Here is a 13,642-nt window from a genome sequence, read left to right as displayed (position 1 = left end):
CCGAGGAGGGGGCCTAAGGGTACATCTTTCAAGATCTTACAATGCGGTGATTGCAGCCATTCCCCAACTCTCTGTAAATGGTACTCATAGCCATTGATCAATGGACAATTTGCATATTATTGATCACACGGCCCATTGTTAGTCAATGGTGCTAGTTTGGTCATTAGGGCAAGGTACAGTTTATAAGGTTGGAGAAACCTGCAGTCAAGTGAGACTGAGGAGATCATGTGGATGAGTGATGAAACGTACCAGAAAAAAAACTATGTCCAGATGAACAGAATCAACTTTCTAGAATTTCACTATTTTATAACAAAAAAATTCCAAACAAGCCTACACATGGATTTCATGTGATACTACAATAGACTACACGTTAATTCTGAATATACAAAGCAGTGCCTGCAGTCATCTTAATGCATTTCGGTACAATATTGTAGAATGAAGATTTTAGAAATGGACATCATTCTAGTACTGATTACAATGTATAATAATACAAAATCCAGTAGAATGTACTGTATATATTTTCTAGTCTATAAAAGTCTAAGCCATTTTAATGGAAATTAAAAAGCTTGCCTTTAATAGACTAAAACTGTGTTAACTAAGTAACGCTCCAATTTGATGTGCGAGTAAAAATGAAGAGTCTTATTAGGGAACCATAGTAATTAATGCCATATTTTTCTCTCTCAGGATTCACATTAATGACAGACAAACTATAGTCACATTAATAAAAACAGGGCTTTGGCCAAACCTACATGAGTTAGAAGTCCTCCAGTCAGCTTTTACCAAGGCCTACAAAGGAATTCTTATGTGCAAGTAACCCCACATATGACAGGAAGGGTTTTTGGAGGCTCAAAATCACTGATCTAGATGGCTATGCCCAAACAAAGGACATTTCTGGGTTTCTCTTTAACCAGACTGCTACAGCTTTCAGCCATGTCTGAATTTCATAACTGTGAGGAGAGCAGCCTAGGGTAAGCAAACATTAATGCTCTGTAGGCATCTGCTGGCATTGAAGGGACAGTGTTGTCAATTTACCAGTCCTAAGCACAGGAGCAGATGGGTTGTTGTCACTGAAAGCACATAAAGAACACCTGACTGAATCAACCTCACCATTTCTGCTTCACTACCCTTCTGCTCTAAGTATAATGCTGTTGTTCATGCATGATGCCCTGGTTGCCATCCCCCTATCTCTCTTTAGCTAATTAGTTGCCAACTTAGTTTAATAATCATGCTTTTTTCTACTGTGGACTATGGCCGGCAGCTTATCCCGGTCAATACCCCCAAGCTGAGAGGTGGAGCCCTTCCTGCAGTGTGAAGATGCCCCGAATTCCAGCAGGACATCATGGACCTTGGAGTTTTCCTTCACAGCCCTGCTGGATACCATGGGAGCCACCAGAGGACGCTGCAGGGAGGATCAAGGACGTGTATTATCCATATAGCCCGGAAGGACTTCCTTGTCATGTGGACGGAAGAAATAAAGTACTTCCGGGCTGAAGAAGAAGAAGAGTTTTCACCTGACCCAGAAGTGCTGGGTAATCACATGGACTGAGGGATCAGAAACACTTCCGGGTCAAGGACTATAAAAGACTGGGGGAAACACCAGAGCATTGAGCTGAGTTGGGAGGAAGGGTGGCAATGCGTCTGGGAGTGGAGAATTTGATTATTGTAGTGATTATTGTTATTATTTATGAGTACTGTGGAGTGCAGGTTGCTTGGTGCACATTATTGTCCAAATAAATTTAATTATTGGACTTTTATCTGGTGTCTGGCATCTGATCTGAGGGTTCAAGGGGACGACAGTGCCCCCTATCTGTCACAGTGGCGTAGTCAGCACGATTCTCTGGCCGTCGGTTTGGCAGAGGACCTGGAAAAAATTTCTGTGGACAGAAACCCCGAGAAGACAGCGTCAAGACACACAGAAAAAATCGCCAGAACCCACGTTCACCAAGTTATGGGGAAGACGAAGGCCAAGCAGAGCAAGAGCCCAAGCGGAAGCTCCACGCTCGCCATGGCCGATGCTCGGGATGAGCTTTGGAGCAGCTACACGGGTAGGGAGCGGCCTCTGGGTGAGGATAACTACAACAAGGTACATTGGTGTGAAAAACTATTTGCCCCCTTCCTGATTTCTTATTCTTTTGCATGTTTGTCACACAAATGTTTCTGATCAAAACATTTAACCATTAGTCAAATATAACACAAGTAAACACAAAATGCAGTTTTTAAATGATGGTTTTATTATTTAGGGAGAAAAAAAATCCAAACCTACATGGCCCTGTGTGAAAAAGTAATTGCCCCCTTGTTAAAAAATAACCTAACTGTGGTGTATCACACCTGAGTTCAATTTACGTAGCCACCCCCAGGCCTGATTACTGCCACACCTGTTTTAATCAAGAAATCACTTAAATAGGAGCTGCCTGACACAGAGAAGTAGACCAAAAGCACCTCAAAAGCTAGACATCATGCCAAGATCCAAAGAAATTCAGGAACAAATGAGAACAGAAGTAATTGAGATCTATCAGTCTGGTAAAGGTTATAAAGCCATTTCTAAAGCTTTGGGACTCCAGCGAACCACAGTGAGAGCCATTATCCACAAATGGCAAAAACATGGAACAGTGGTGAACCTTCCCAGGAGTGGCCGGCCGACCAAAATTACCCCAAGAGCACAGAGACGACTCATCCGAGAGGTCACAAAAGACCTCAGGACAACGTCTAAAGAACTGCAGGCCTCACTTGCCTCAATTAAGGTCAGTGTTCACGACTCCACCATAAGAAAGAGACTGGGCAAAACGGCCTGCATGGCAGATTTCCAAGACGCAAACCACTGTTAAGCAAAAGAACATTAGGGCTCATCTCAATTTTGCTAAGAAACATCTCAATGATTGCCAAGACTTTTGGGAAAATACCTTGTGGACTGATGAGACAAAAGTTGAACTTTTGGAAGGCAAATGTCCCGTTACATCTGGCGTAAAAGGAACACAGCATTTCAGAAAAAGAACATCATACCAACAGTAAAATATGGTGGTGGTAGTGTGATGGTCTGGGGTTGATTTGCTGCTTCAGGACCTGGAAGGCTTGCTGTGATAGATGGAACCATGAATTCTACTGTCTACCAAAAATCCTGAAGGAGAATGTCCGGGCATCTGTTCGTCAACTCAAGCTGAAGCGATCTTGGGTGCTGCAACAGGACAATGACCCAAAACACACCAGCAAATCCACCTCTGAATGGCTGAAGAAAAAAAATGAAGACTTTGGAGTGGCCTAGTCAAAGTCCTGACCTGAATCCAATTGAGATGCTATGGCATGACCTTAAAAAGGCGGTTCATGCTAGAAAACCCTCAAATAAAGCTGAATTACAACAATTCTGCAAAGATGAGTGGGCCAAAATTCCTCCAGAGCGCTGTAAAAGACTCATTGCAAGTTATCGCAAATGCTTGATTGCAGTTATTGCTGCTAAGGGTGGCCCAACCAGTTATTAGGTTCAGGGGCAATTACTTTTTCACACAGGGCCATGTAGGTTTCGATTTTTTTCTCCCTAAATAATAAAAACCATCATTTAAAAACTGCATTTTGTGTTTACTTGTGTTATATTTGACTAATGGTTAAATGTGTTTGATGATCAGAAACATTTTGTGTGACAAACATGCAGAAGAATAAGAAATCAGGAAGGGGGCAAATAGTTTTTCACACCAATGTATGTGCCGGTGAACTAATTGATAATATCTTTAAAATAACTCATTTTGTACTGTGCACATACCTTGGAGAACATCATCCGGAGGCTCTGCGGGAGGCAGGAGAAAATCCTGAAGATGGTGGTATGCTCTCGTTCGGGCAGACGAGCAAAACAAATGACTTCTGCATGTCGGGTGCTGGCAAGGGACACGTGACCCAACCCGATGAATTGTGGAAAGGAGAAGGTCTGCGTCCTACTGCTTTCGACTTTGCCCAAAAGAGAAGACGGACTTGGGCTTTCCGAAGGGGAAGGGGGAGGCAAGCAAGCGCCGCTCACCCCACATAAAAGGTAAGGAGGGCTGGGAAATGACTGATCGATCCGCCGACAAATTAATACAGGCGGATCGCAGTCAGCCAAAGATGCCAACCTGGACCTCTGAAAAAGGGAACTCCAAATCCCAGAAGCCTGTGTGCAGCCCAAAAGAGCATATGCCAGGAACAGGTGTGCTCATTGGCTCCCAGCCGGAAAGTAAGGCTAGTGATTGCCTGAGCCTGCCTCCAGCTGAATTAAATAATATTGTAGACGTGCGGGAACTTGAGAAACTGATCAAACCCATACGTAGTTTCTTTCAGATCGCGACGACCATTAAGAAGGTTGTGCAAGAGCTGGGAGCAGTGGCCGAAGTGCCTTTAAAGAAGGTAGAGGATTACCTGCGGCGATTTGGTTGAGAGCCTCCCCTAATAATTGATTTGGTGGTACAGGTAAATGAGACCCGTATCGTACATAATAGAGGGATGCAGAGTGAAACTGGCCCCTGATTTATTAGTAGCAGTAACCTCAAGCCGTACAAAAAATGCTTGTGTAATTACTGAGTGGGCGGGGGAATAATTGATCGACCCGGAGCAGCTGAAAAGTGCTGTCTCCTGGAGTGATGCAGTTCTAAAGATGCCGCCATCGGTTATTCATAAGTCGAAGGGGATGCAGACAGTAAAAGGGCTCTCTCTTTCCCATAGAGAGACTCAAACTGTGGACAAGCCACAGAGTAGAAATTGGATCCCAAAAATGAAACAGGGTTCTCCTGACAAACTAGAAAAGAGAGCTGAGAGCTCAGGTGCAGCGGTAGATCCCTCCTCAGCGGAAAAAGGGGGGTAGCCAGAATTTCCCAAGTGTTTCCAGTCTCGCAGAGGGATACAAACAGGGGGCGGTGGCTGTGCTACGAATGCTGCCGGCCGGGCAACATATGGCGAAGTTGTCCTGGGAAGACAGGGGATAAAATATCTCATTTATATAATGTTCCCCCTAGGTTCTCCCAGGAGTGTTCAAGACATTGCCAAGGCCCAACCAATAGATCCTCCTGGAGGAAGACGTCCCTCGCAAGGCTGGCGTCTTCAAACCATGGTTCTTCAATGGGGGGGAAAGTATTGTGGACTATGGCCGGCAGCTTATCCCGGCCGTTACCCATAAGCCGCCAGGTGAAGCCCTTCCAGCAGTGCATCATGGACCTTGGAGTTTTCCTTCGCAGCCCTGCTGGATACCATGGGGCCACCAGAGGAAGCTTCAGGGAGGCTTAAGGACGTATATTATCCGTATAGCCCAGAAGTACTTCCCTGTCACGAGGATGGAAGAAATAAAGTACTTCTGGACTGAAGAAGAAGAGTTTTCACCTGACCCGGTAGTGCTGGGTAATCACATGGATTGAGGGATCAGAAACACTTCTGGGTTAAGGACTATAAAAGACTCTGGGAAACACCAGAGCGTTGAGCTGAGTTGGGAGGAAGGGTGACAATGCGTCTGTCAGTGGATAATTTGATTATTGTAGTGATTATTGTTATTATGTATGAGTATTGTGGAGTGGAGGGTGCTTGGTGCACATTATTGTCCAAATAAATGTAATTATTGGACTTTTATCTTGTGTCTAGCGTCTGATCTGAGGGTTCAAGGGGATGACAGCCCCCCTATCTATCACACTATGTATTTGATAAAGAAAGTTATGGAACCAAGTGCCAAGTGAATTCCAGATACTTGAATCCCATTTGCTTTCTTACTCACCCTTTACCACTTTAGTAATGTAAACATATGACCAATCCCACAGTTCCATATGTGCTAGTCAGGCCAAATTAAAATCACCCGAATGGCCAAAGCACATGTTGTCAGCGGTTTTGACTCTGAACTGTTTAACTTCACATAAAATACAAAATAAGTGAAAAGATAAATTGGTTGAATTTAACATTAATATTTTAGAAAGAATGTTAGACTGGCATAAGTCGTTAAACAAACAGAAGCAACGGCAGGTGTTGAAAAGAGGAATCTTGGGTAAATTCACCTTACCAGCTGCTGAATGACTGGAGTTTTAATTCAATTAACCTGTAATATTAAGATCAAATAAACTATGCACTGGCAATAATTATCCATTAGATGATCAGTTATGTAATTAATTTCTAACAGGTAACACAATTAGTGATTGCAGGAAATTTTACATCACTGCCAATGCAGAAAAATTATTACCTTCTATTTCTAAAAGAAAGGAAAAAAACCATTCATGCTCATTTGAGTCTCCATTCAGTCGTGAAAGTGGATGAATTGTGAAAATTGCTACTTACAGTAGCGGAATATTAAGAGCAAATCCAGTATTGTTCAAGATATATACGAGGCAACAGGAGCAGGAGCTGGTGCAATGAGACCCCAAGGTTTACACCTTTGTCCAATCAGCTAAAGAGCCTTAAAATAAGGAAGTATTTAAGGTATTTTGAATCTGTGCCCACTGGTATAGACAGAGGAACAGAAAGACATATACAATATGAAATGGAAGCTGGCACAATTAACTTTCTTCAGACTCTTTCAGGGTCACTTGTTCTCTCATTAACTTTCAGGTTAGCCTCTCCCCCTGTCCGTAAGATGACCTCCACACTTGAAGCTCATATTCTACTGGCCAGAAATACCTCTTGTTTAGGTGACCACACATACCAGAGCCATCATCTGACATACCTCAATCATGGGCAAGACGTTTAAATGAACAGGAGCTCAGGATAACATGCTTATGCCTTCTGCCTCACTTACACATTTATGCAAATTTCTCTTTATTTGTGAACCTAGCCTGTAAGCCAATACTTTTTATATTTCCCCAAGACTAAGGACATGATAAGCTTTAAGACGTTGTAAAGGTATGACTTGTAGTGACGCCATTATAACCACTAGATGCTGATATGACTATAACTCTGAATCTGGGCCGGCCCGAAAAGTAATAAAAATGGGTTTATTCCTGTTGTTCCTTAAGTTACTAGTGTAACTAGGGTAGCGTAGCCCCTCAAAAAGTATAGAGGAGGACAACCAGTTTTGTACCCCCAGTATAACTCAATGGCAGAGGAAATATGCAGAAAGACCAGAGATATCCACATTAAGATGAATGGAAACCTGAAAACCTGGCAACCACAAAGAACTTCTTCATAATTACACAAGAAGTAATCTTTAAAAGCCCTTTTTGGCTCGTCTCAAGGTGAGCATGAAGTTGGGAGTTAGTTATTGGACAATGCAAGAAAGGCCAGAGAGTTGGGGAAGCAGTGGGATTTGTTATGTAAGGTGAGGAGAGAAGTATAAGACAATGAGTAAGTGGGCTAGCTTACTCTTAGGGTTGCTGTTGGTTGATTAGTTAGGCCAGAATGTCTGGGCTTTTGTTGTTTTACCCTTGTGTTTGTTGTATAATTCCCTTCTCTTTTTATTATTTTGTTTTGCTAATAAAGCACCCTTTTCAGATATCTGGTAGTTGAGTCATGGCAACTGGACTTCTTTCTTGTTAGGTAGATACGTTTCACTGCTCATCCAAGCAGCTTCGTCAGTCTGAGGACTGTTGTTAGAGACCACAATTTCATCCTCCAGGTTAGTTTCACTTCACACCTGCCCTGATTAGGCTCGTTGAGTAAAACAATGGAAGGGGGAGGTGTGGATAGATTTAACCGTCACACCTTTTAACAAGCCCCTCCTACCCCGATAGAGTGGGTCGTTAAGAGTGGTCCACCTGGTAGAGGTGTGAATTGGGCCTGATTTTCCTGGAGATGGATGAAAGGGCAGCATGATAAATTGAAGACAGGTTATGCCTACCCACCCACACTGACCAGTATCTTTTGTTTGACTCACATCACCCACTATAACACAAACTAGGAGTTATCAGGACTCTACCCCACAGAGCAGAGAATATCCCCACTTCCACAGAAGCTAAGAAGAAGGAAAACAGGCATTTGAAGACAGCCCTTAAGACCTGTGGGTATCCCAAGTGGGCCGTTAACAAGACAGTATCTTGTTCTAGAAAAAGGACAATGGAACAGTCGGAGTCCCAGGACCAATGGAAGAACCTGGTTTTTCCATAAATGGCGGTTGTGTCCGAAAAGATAAAAAGGATTTTTGGAAAACATCACATACCTGTCCACTTCAAACCCACTAACACAGCATTTCTCAGCCTTTAAGTATTTGCAACCTGAGTTTTCATAACAGTTTTAATCGCGCCCCCCCTAACATTTTTTTGAAATGTAGATGCATATTTTATTATATCTACTTAACTTTTATCGACATTTATCTAACTCTATGTTTATTGTTCTAGTATCAGAATGTAGTTTAAGTTAATTTGTTTTGGTTTCAACAGATGTTTTTTTCACATTTTTGATTCTTGTTTTCTTTTTTTCACATCTTTGCTCCCCCCTTTTTGTTATTTCGCGCCCCCCTAGGAGGGTCCACCCCACAGGTTGCTAACCACTGCACTAACACACTGAGACAGAGACTCATCCACCCCAAAGATCGGATACTGGAACAGAAGAAGAGTAATGTAATATATGCCATTCAATGCAGCGAAGAGTGTCCTGAACTGTACATTGGAGAGACCAAACAGCCGCTAAACAGGAGGATGGCCCAGCACAGAAGGAGTAACACCTCAGAGCCGGAATCAGCTGTGGACCTCCATTTGAAGGTCAAAGGACACTCATTTGAGGACATTATTGTCCAGATATTCCATAGAGAAGACAAGTGGTATGAGAGGGGGGTGAGGGAAGCTTTGAATGTGCAAATCAACAACCCCTCACTCAACAGAGGTGGAGGGCTTAGGCATAACCTGTCCTGAATTTATCATGCTGCCCTTTCATCCATCCCCAGGAAAATCAGGCCCAATTCACACACCAGGCGGACCACTCTTAACAACCCACTCTATGGGGGTAGGAGGGGCTGTTAAAAGGTGTGACTTTACATCTACCCACACTTCCCCCTTCTTTTGTTTTACTCAACAAGAATAATCAGGGCAGGTGTGAAATGAAACTAACCTGGAGGATAAAATTGTGGTCTCTAACAACATTCATCAAACTGACAAAGCTGATTGGATGAGCAGTGAAATGTATCTACCTAACAAGAAAGAAGTCCAGTTGCCATGACTCAACTACCAGATAATTTCACCTGGATGACTGAGAATTTTTACAGACATCCTTTTCAGATGTGTAATTACATAGTACGAAAAGCAACTGTTGTGGTTGTCTCGTTTGTCTATCTTGCTATCTGACCAAATTGAAGAACACAGATACGGTGAACAAATTTCGGTATGCTTATTCTTCAAGTACGTTTTTCTGAAAAAATTACTCTTCACTGTGATATCTCAAATGGAGCGTGCTGTACACATTTTATGAAATTTCAAAATCTCCCCTTGAAAAGCATTGACAAACTTGGAAACACATCTACTGTATCTTAAAACATAGACACATTCTGTGTGACTTCAATTATGGATTAATTTACTGTTTGGAATATTTATTACTTCAGATAGAAGGTGTCACTAAATGTCAAGAGGAAAAAGATTATAAAGATTAAAACAGAAAAACTTTGACACAGTAATGCTGACATCAAATAGATAGATGATTGTATCTTAGGATTTGTGAAAGCAGAAAATAAAACTTTTGTAAAGCTTCTATAGACTGGCTTCAACAGAAAATGAGGATCAGGTGTTACCTTGAAATCAAACTTGAACTTAAAGGTCTGTTCTTATCAAAGCTGTTGAAATGTTCTAATCTAAATTCTTAACTGTAATATGAGAACCACTACAATGATGGAGATGGAGAAGTCAATGCATCCACAAGGGCTGGGGTTGCTTCTCCTGAATATAATATTTTCATTTAGATTTGGTTTCACCCAACTTTTACTTCATATTTGTTATGGTCTGGAGTCTTCAAACACAATAAAATGGGTGTGAGACCTCCTGAAAGGAACATAAAGGCAGGCTCATAACCTAACCAACGTGCCCAAGCACACTCACACCAAATCCAGCTAGTCTCAAACCTGCTAACTGCATACTTCCAGCCTAGTGGACCCCAAAAAAGGTGAGCTGGCAAAACATCAGGAAATGTCACAAAATATAGTAGAAGCTCCACAAGACAAGGGATGGCCATAACCCTCGGCTTGTGTACAAGAGGCCAACCAAAGAATCTTTAAAAATAAAGAATTTAGAAAAAATACAAACAAAATGATTTTGCTTTAAGCAAAAAGGAGTTTCAAGGAATTGCCTAAAAGCCAATCCTAAGCAAACAAGTCCAAAGAAAATAGCAATTTTCACAATTCCTTCACAATCAAAATGCTGGGGTGCTGAATCCGGCATCTGACTGGATTATACAGCTAGAAAGATGACCCAGCATGTGTGAGGTCAGGGTGGCCTGTCTCTTAGGGGACCACCCACAAAGAACAAGGAGTATAGGCACATTTAACACTAGAATCCCTGAGGTCTGCAAAAAAACTTGTAATCTCAGGACACCTTAAATTCCTTTGCACCTCTCTATGAGGATCTTTTGTTTTGTAATTGTGTGTCCATCAGCAAAGAGCAGCAAGCAGTCTGCTGTCCCATCCTGCCACCACCGCAACTCAAAATGGGCAAAATGTTCTCCCAGCTCAAGTCTTGTTTATTTGGGTGTGAGGTGCCTGAAGTTGTATTGGGTAAATAATATATCGTTATTTGGAATACATGCATTTCATGTGTGTTCCGTGTCTACAATGATATGGGTAGATGTAGGATGACAGGAAATGCGAGGCAGGAAATGTTGAACACATCTCTAAAATGGAAAATGTGGGGAAATCCCAGGATCATACCGGCAATCTCTTCATCTAGAAGCAGCCATTCTTCCCTGTAACCCACCCTTGCAATTGATAAATGGTTAAATCAGATAATGGATAAATCTGTTTTTACATATTGACAGCAACATGTAAATTGAATAATTTCTTTTTCTTTGGTTATATTCTTGAATAAAGGCACACTCATTTTGTTATACCTTTTGTGAAAGTGTTTATTTGATATTTAAACTTCAGTCTTCACACATTATACATTTCACGTCAACATTTAATCAACTATTATAATATAAAAATAATCGCTGTTTTAGTTAAGTGTTCAACATGTCTTACCTCACATTCCCTGTCATCCTACATTTATCCAAATTATTGTTGAAATTGAACACACATGAAATTTATATTATTTTCCCTATACACTTCAAGGCACTTCACACTGAGATAAACAGTTCTGAGAATTTTGTGTCTCACTTCAGGTGTGTTGGTGGGGGATGGGATAGCAGGTTGCTTGCTGCCTATGCTGATTGACACATTAGCAAAACAAAGACGCTGATGAAGGGTTGCAAAGGTATTTAAGGTATCCTGGCATTACAAATTTTTCCATAGGCTTCAGGGATTCTAGTGTTAATTAATGGAGAAATTGGCTGATTATGCATTCATGCACAAATGTGATCAGATTGGCCAGTTTCCTCAATTGACACTGCATGGGTTGTTAAGCACTGTCAAAACTAAACATTAGTGTGGTGAATTGCTTGCGGACTGAAATGACTCTAGCTGCAGATGGAAGTCCCATTTTACTTATGGTGCCAAGCAGAGTTACGTTGCATTGCAGCAGTCTATGATCCGGCAAAACAGCTGTGAAGAAACTGTCTGTTGCTACGGTTCTGCCTTTGTCCAGTCTGACAGCGGTCACAGGACTTTGTATCTTTGATTGCCAGTACAACAAACGGTTCTGAGCAGAGCACTGCTCTTGTGAAAAGAATGGAGATAAACGCCATAAACTCAAAGAGGGAGAGGCAAGTTTGTTGTACCACGTGAATGTCACTGAGAGAATAAAAATGAGTAATAAAAAAATAAGCGCTAACTTTTACAAGTAGCCAAAATTTACACTGGGTATTACAAACTCAAATGAAATTTATGTTTTTATTATATTGTAGAAACAATAATAATAATAGCAGCTCACTACATGGAGCGCCTGGTCTCAAACCCGGGACCTTCAGGTTAAAAGGCAGCAGTTCTTACTTCTGCACCATTTAAGAATACATGTAAATTCCCTGTCAACTGACATTTGAGCTTGAGTTTTTAACTCATTGATAGCCACATGTAAATCGAATGGAATACTTAGTTGGGTATGTCTGAAATGCACTATTTAGGTTATTCTATCTGTGGTGGGTTGGCACCCTGCCCAGGATTGGTTCCTGCCTTGTGCCCTGTGTTGGCTGGGATTGGCTCCAGCAGACCCCCGTGACCCTGTGTTCGGATTCAGCGGGTTGGAAAATGAATGGATGGAGGTTATACTATGGGCGGGGGTTTGGTTAGGCCTCAGTTAAAGAAGATGGATGTGGAGCTTGCTTACCCATGTCTGAAAACACAGAGACAGGTTTGTGCTTTCCTTGGTCTTGCCAGTTATTATTGGAAAATCATCCTGAATTTTGCGAATAGAGCTGGTCCTCTTACTGATCTTACGAAGGGCAGAAAAAACTGCTGTGTTATCTGGTCAGATGATTGTGATAGGTCCTTCAATGATTTAAAGTCTGCTTTATCAACGTATGGAGTGGCCCAGAAAGACTATGCAACATTTCTTGACAGCTGTATGGACCCTATGGCTAATGTAGGGAGCCGTGACACATTCAACAGGAATCAAAATATCCGTATAATAATCTTGAAGCTTCCATATTCTTTACAAGTGGTGAAAAACATATTAACTTGAAGAAAAAGAAGACAGAGTGGCAGGTATTGACGATCTAACTACTTTTCTACATCGACGGGGTAAGATGTTAATGCATCCTGTTCATGGGGTTGCTCCACAATGCAGCACAGAGAAAAAAGAAAAAACCGACAAGGGTAAGTCTGCTCTGAAGTGTGGTCCAGATATCAGGAAGTATTTTCACTACAAGTATTTCTGATGCTGCTGAAAAGAGGATTTGAGAAATCTCAGTCAAAAAGACTGCAATTGCTGTCTGTACATTTAGAAAGCCTTGTGTATTCTGCAGTGGCCAGCATACCCTTGCTGAATATAGCAAAATGAAAGAACTGCCACATAAAGACAGAACTGACTTTTTAAAATCTAAAGGATTATATGTTCGTTATCTCAAGCAGGGGTACCTTAGTAAGAACTGTAAAGAAAGAATGAAATGTCAAGATATGTTCTTTGCACACAAATATCCTGCATATTAAAAAAGAGGATGGAGCAACATCTAAAGCTACATCCAGTGTGGCAACATCAACTGAAGGGGAAACCGAGAAGGGAACTTGTGCCTTTACTGGGGCTGGTGAAGAATGCAGAATGAAGAAATTTGTGGTTCCCGTTAAGGTAAAATCTAAGAAGAGTGAAAGTTATGTAGAAACAGTAACAATATGTACTAAAAGGCTTCTGAAACAATTAAACCTTTCAGGAAGAAGAACACAAGTATTCCTCAAAACTATGGGTAATTATGATGATGATTCAAAAATGCTAACCAAATACTATGCCTTATCAGATTTGCAAGTCTGTGGTCTCAATGATAATGCATATACTGGTTTGTCAAAGGTTTATACACAGGTCTCTATTTCAGTGAACAGAGAAAATATTTCGCAACAAGAGGATATCAAAAAGTGGGCATATCTAAAAGAGGTATGTTTATCCTTTTTTGACTCTGAAGTTGATCTTTTAATAGGAATCAACAACCCAGAAATCTTCAA

General features: G+C 41.5%; 1 protein-coding gene across 2 annotated transcripts in view; it reads right to left on the bottom strand.

Moving 5' to 3' along the window:
• The window catches only part of slc12a5a (solute carrier family 12 member 5a), an 820,727-nt gene that overhangs the window by 138,427 nt on the left and 668,658 nt on the right, over positions 1-13,642 (bottom strand). The gene's annotated exons all lie outside the window — the stretch shown is intronic.

This window comes from Polypterus senegalus, chromosome 14 (genome assembly GCF_016835505.1).
Source record: "Polypterus senegalus isolate Bchr_013 chromosome 14, ASM1683550v1, whole genome shotgun sequence".
Lineage (NCBI taxonomy): Eukaryota > Metazoa > Chordata > Cladistia > Polypteriformes > Polypteridae > Polypterus > Polypterus senegalus.
This window is presented reverse-complemented; position numbering and strand designations above follow the sequence as displayed.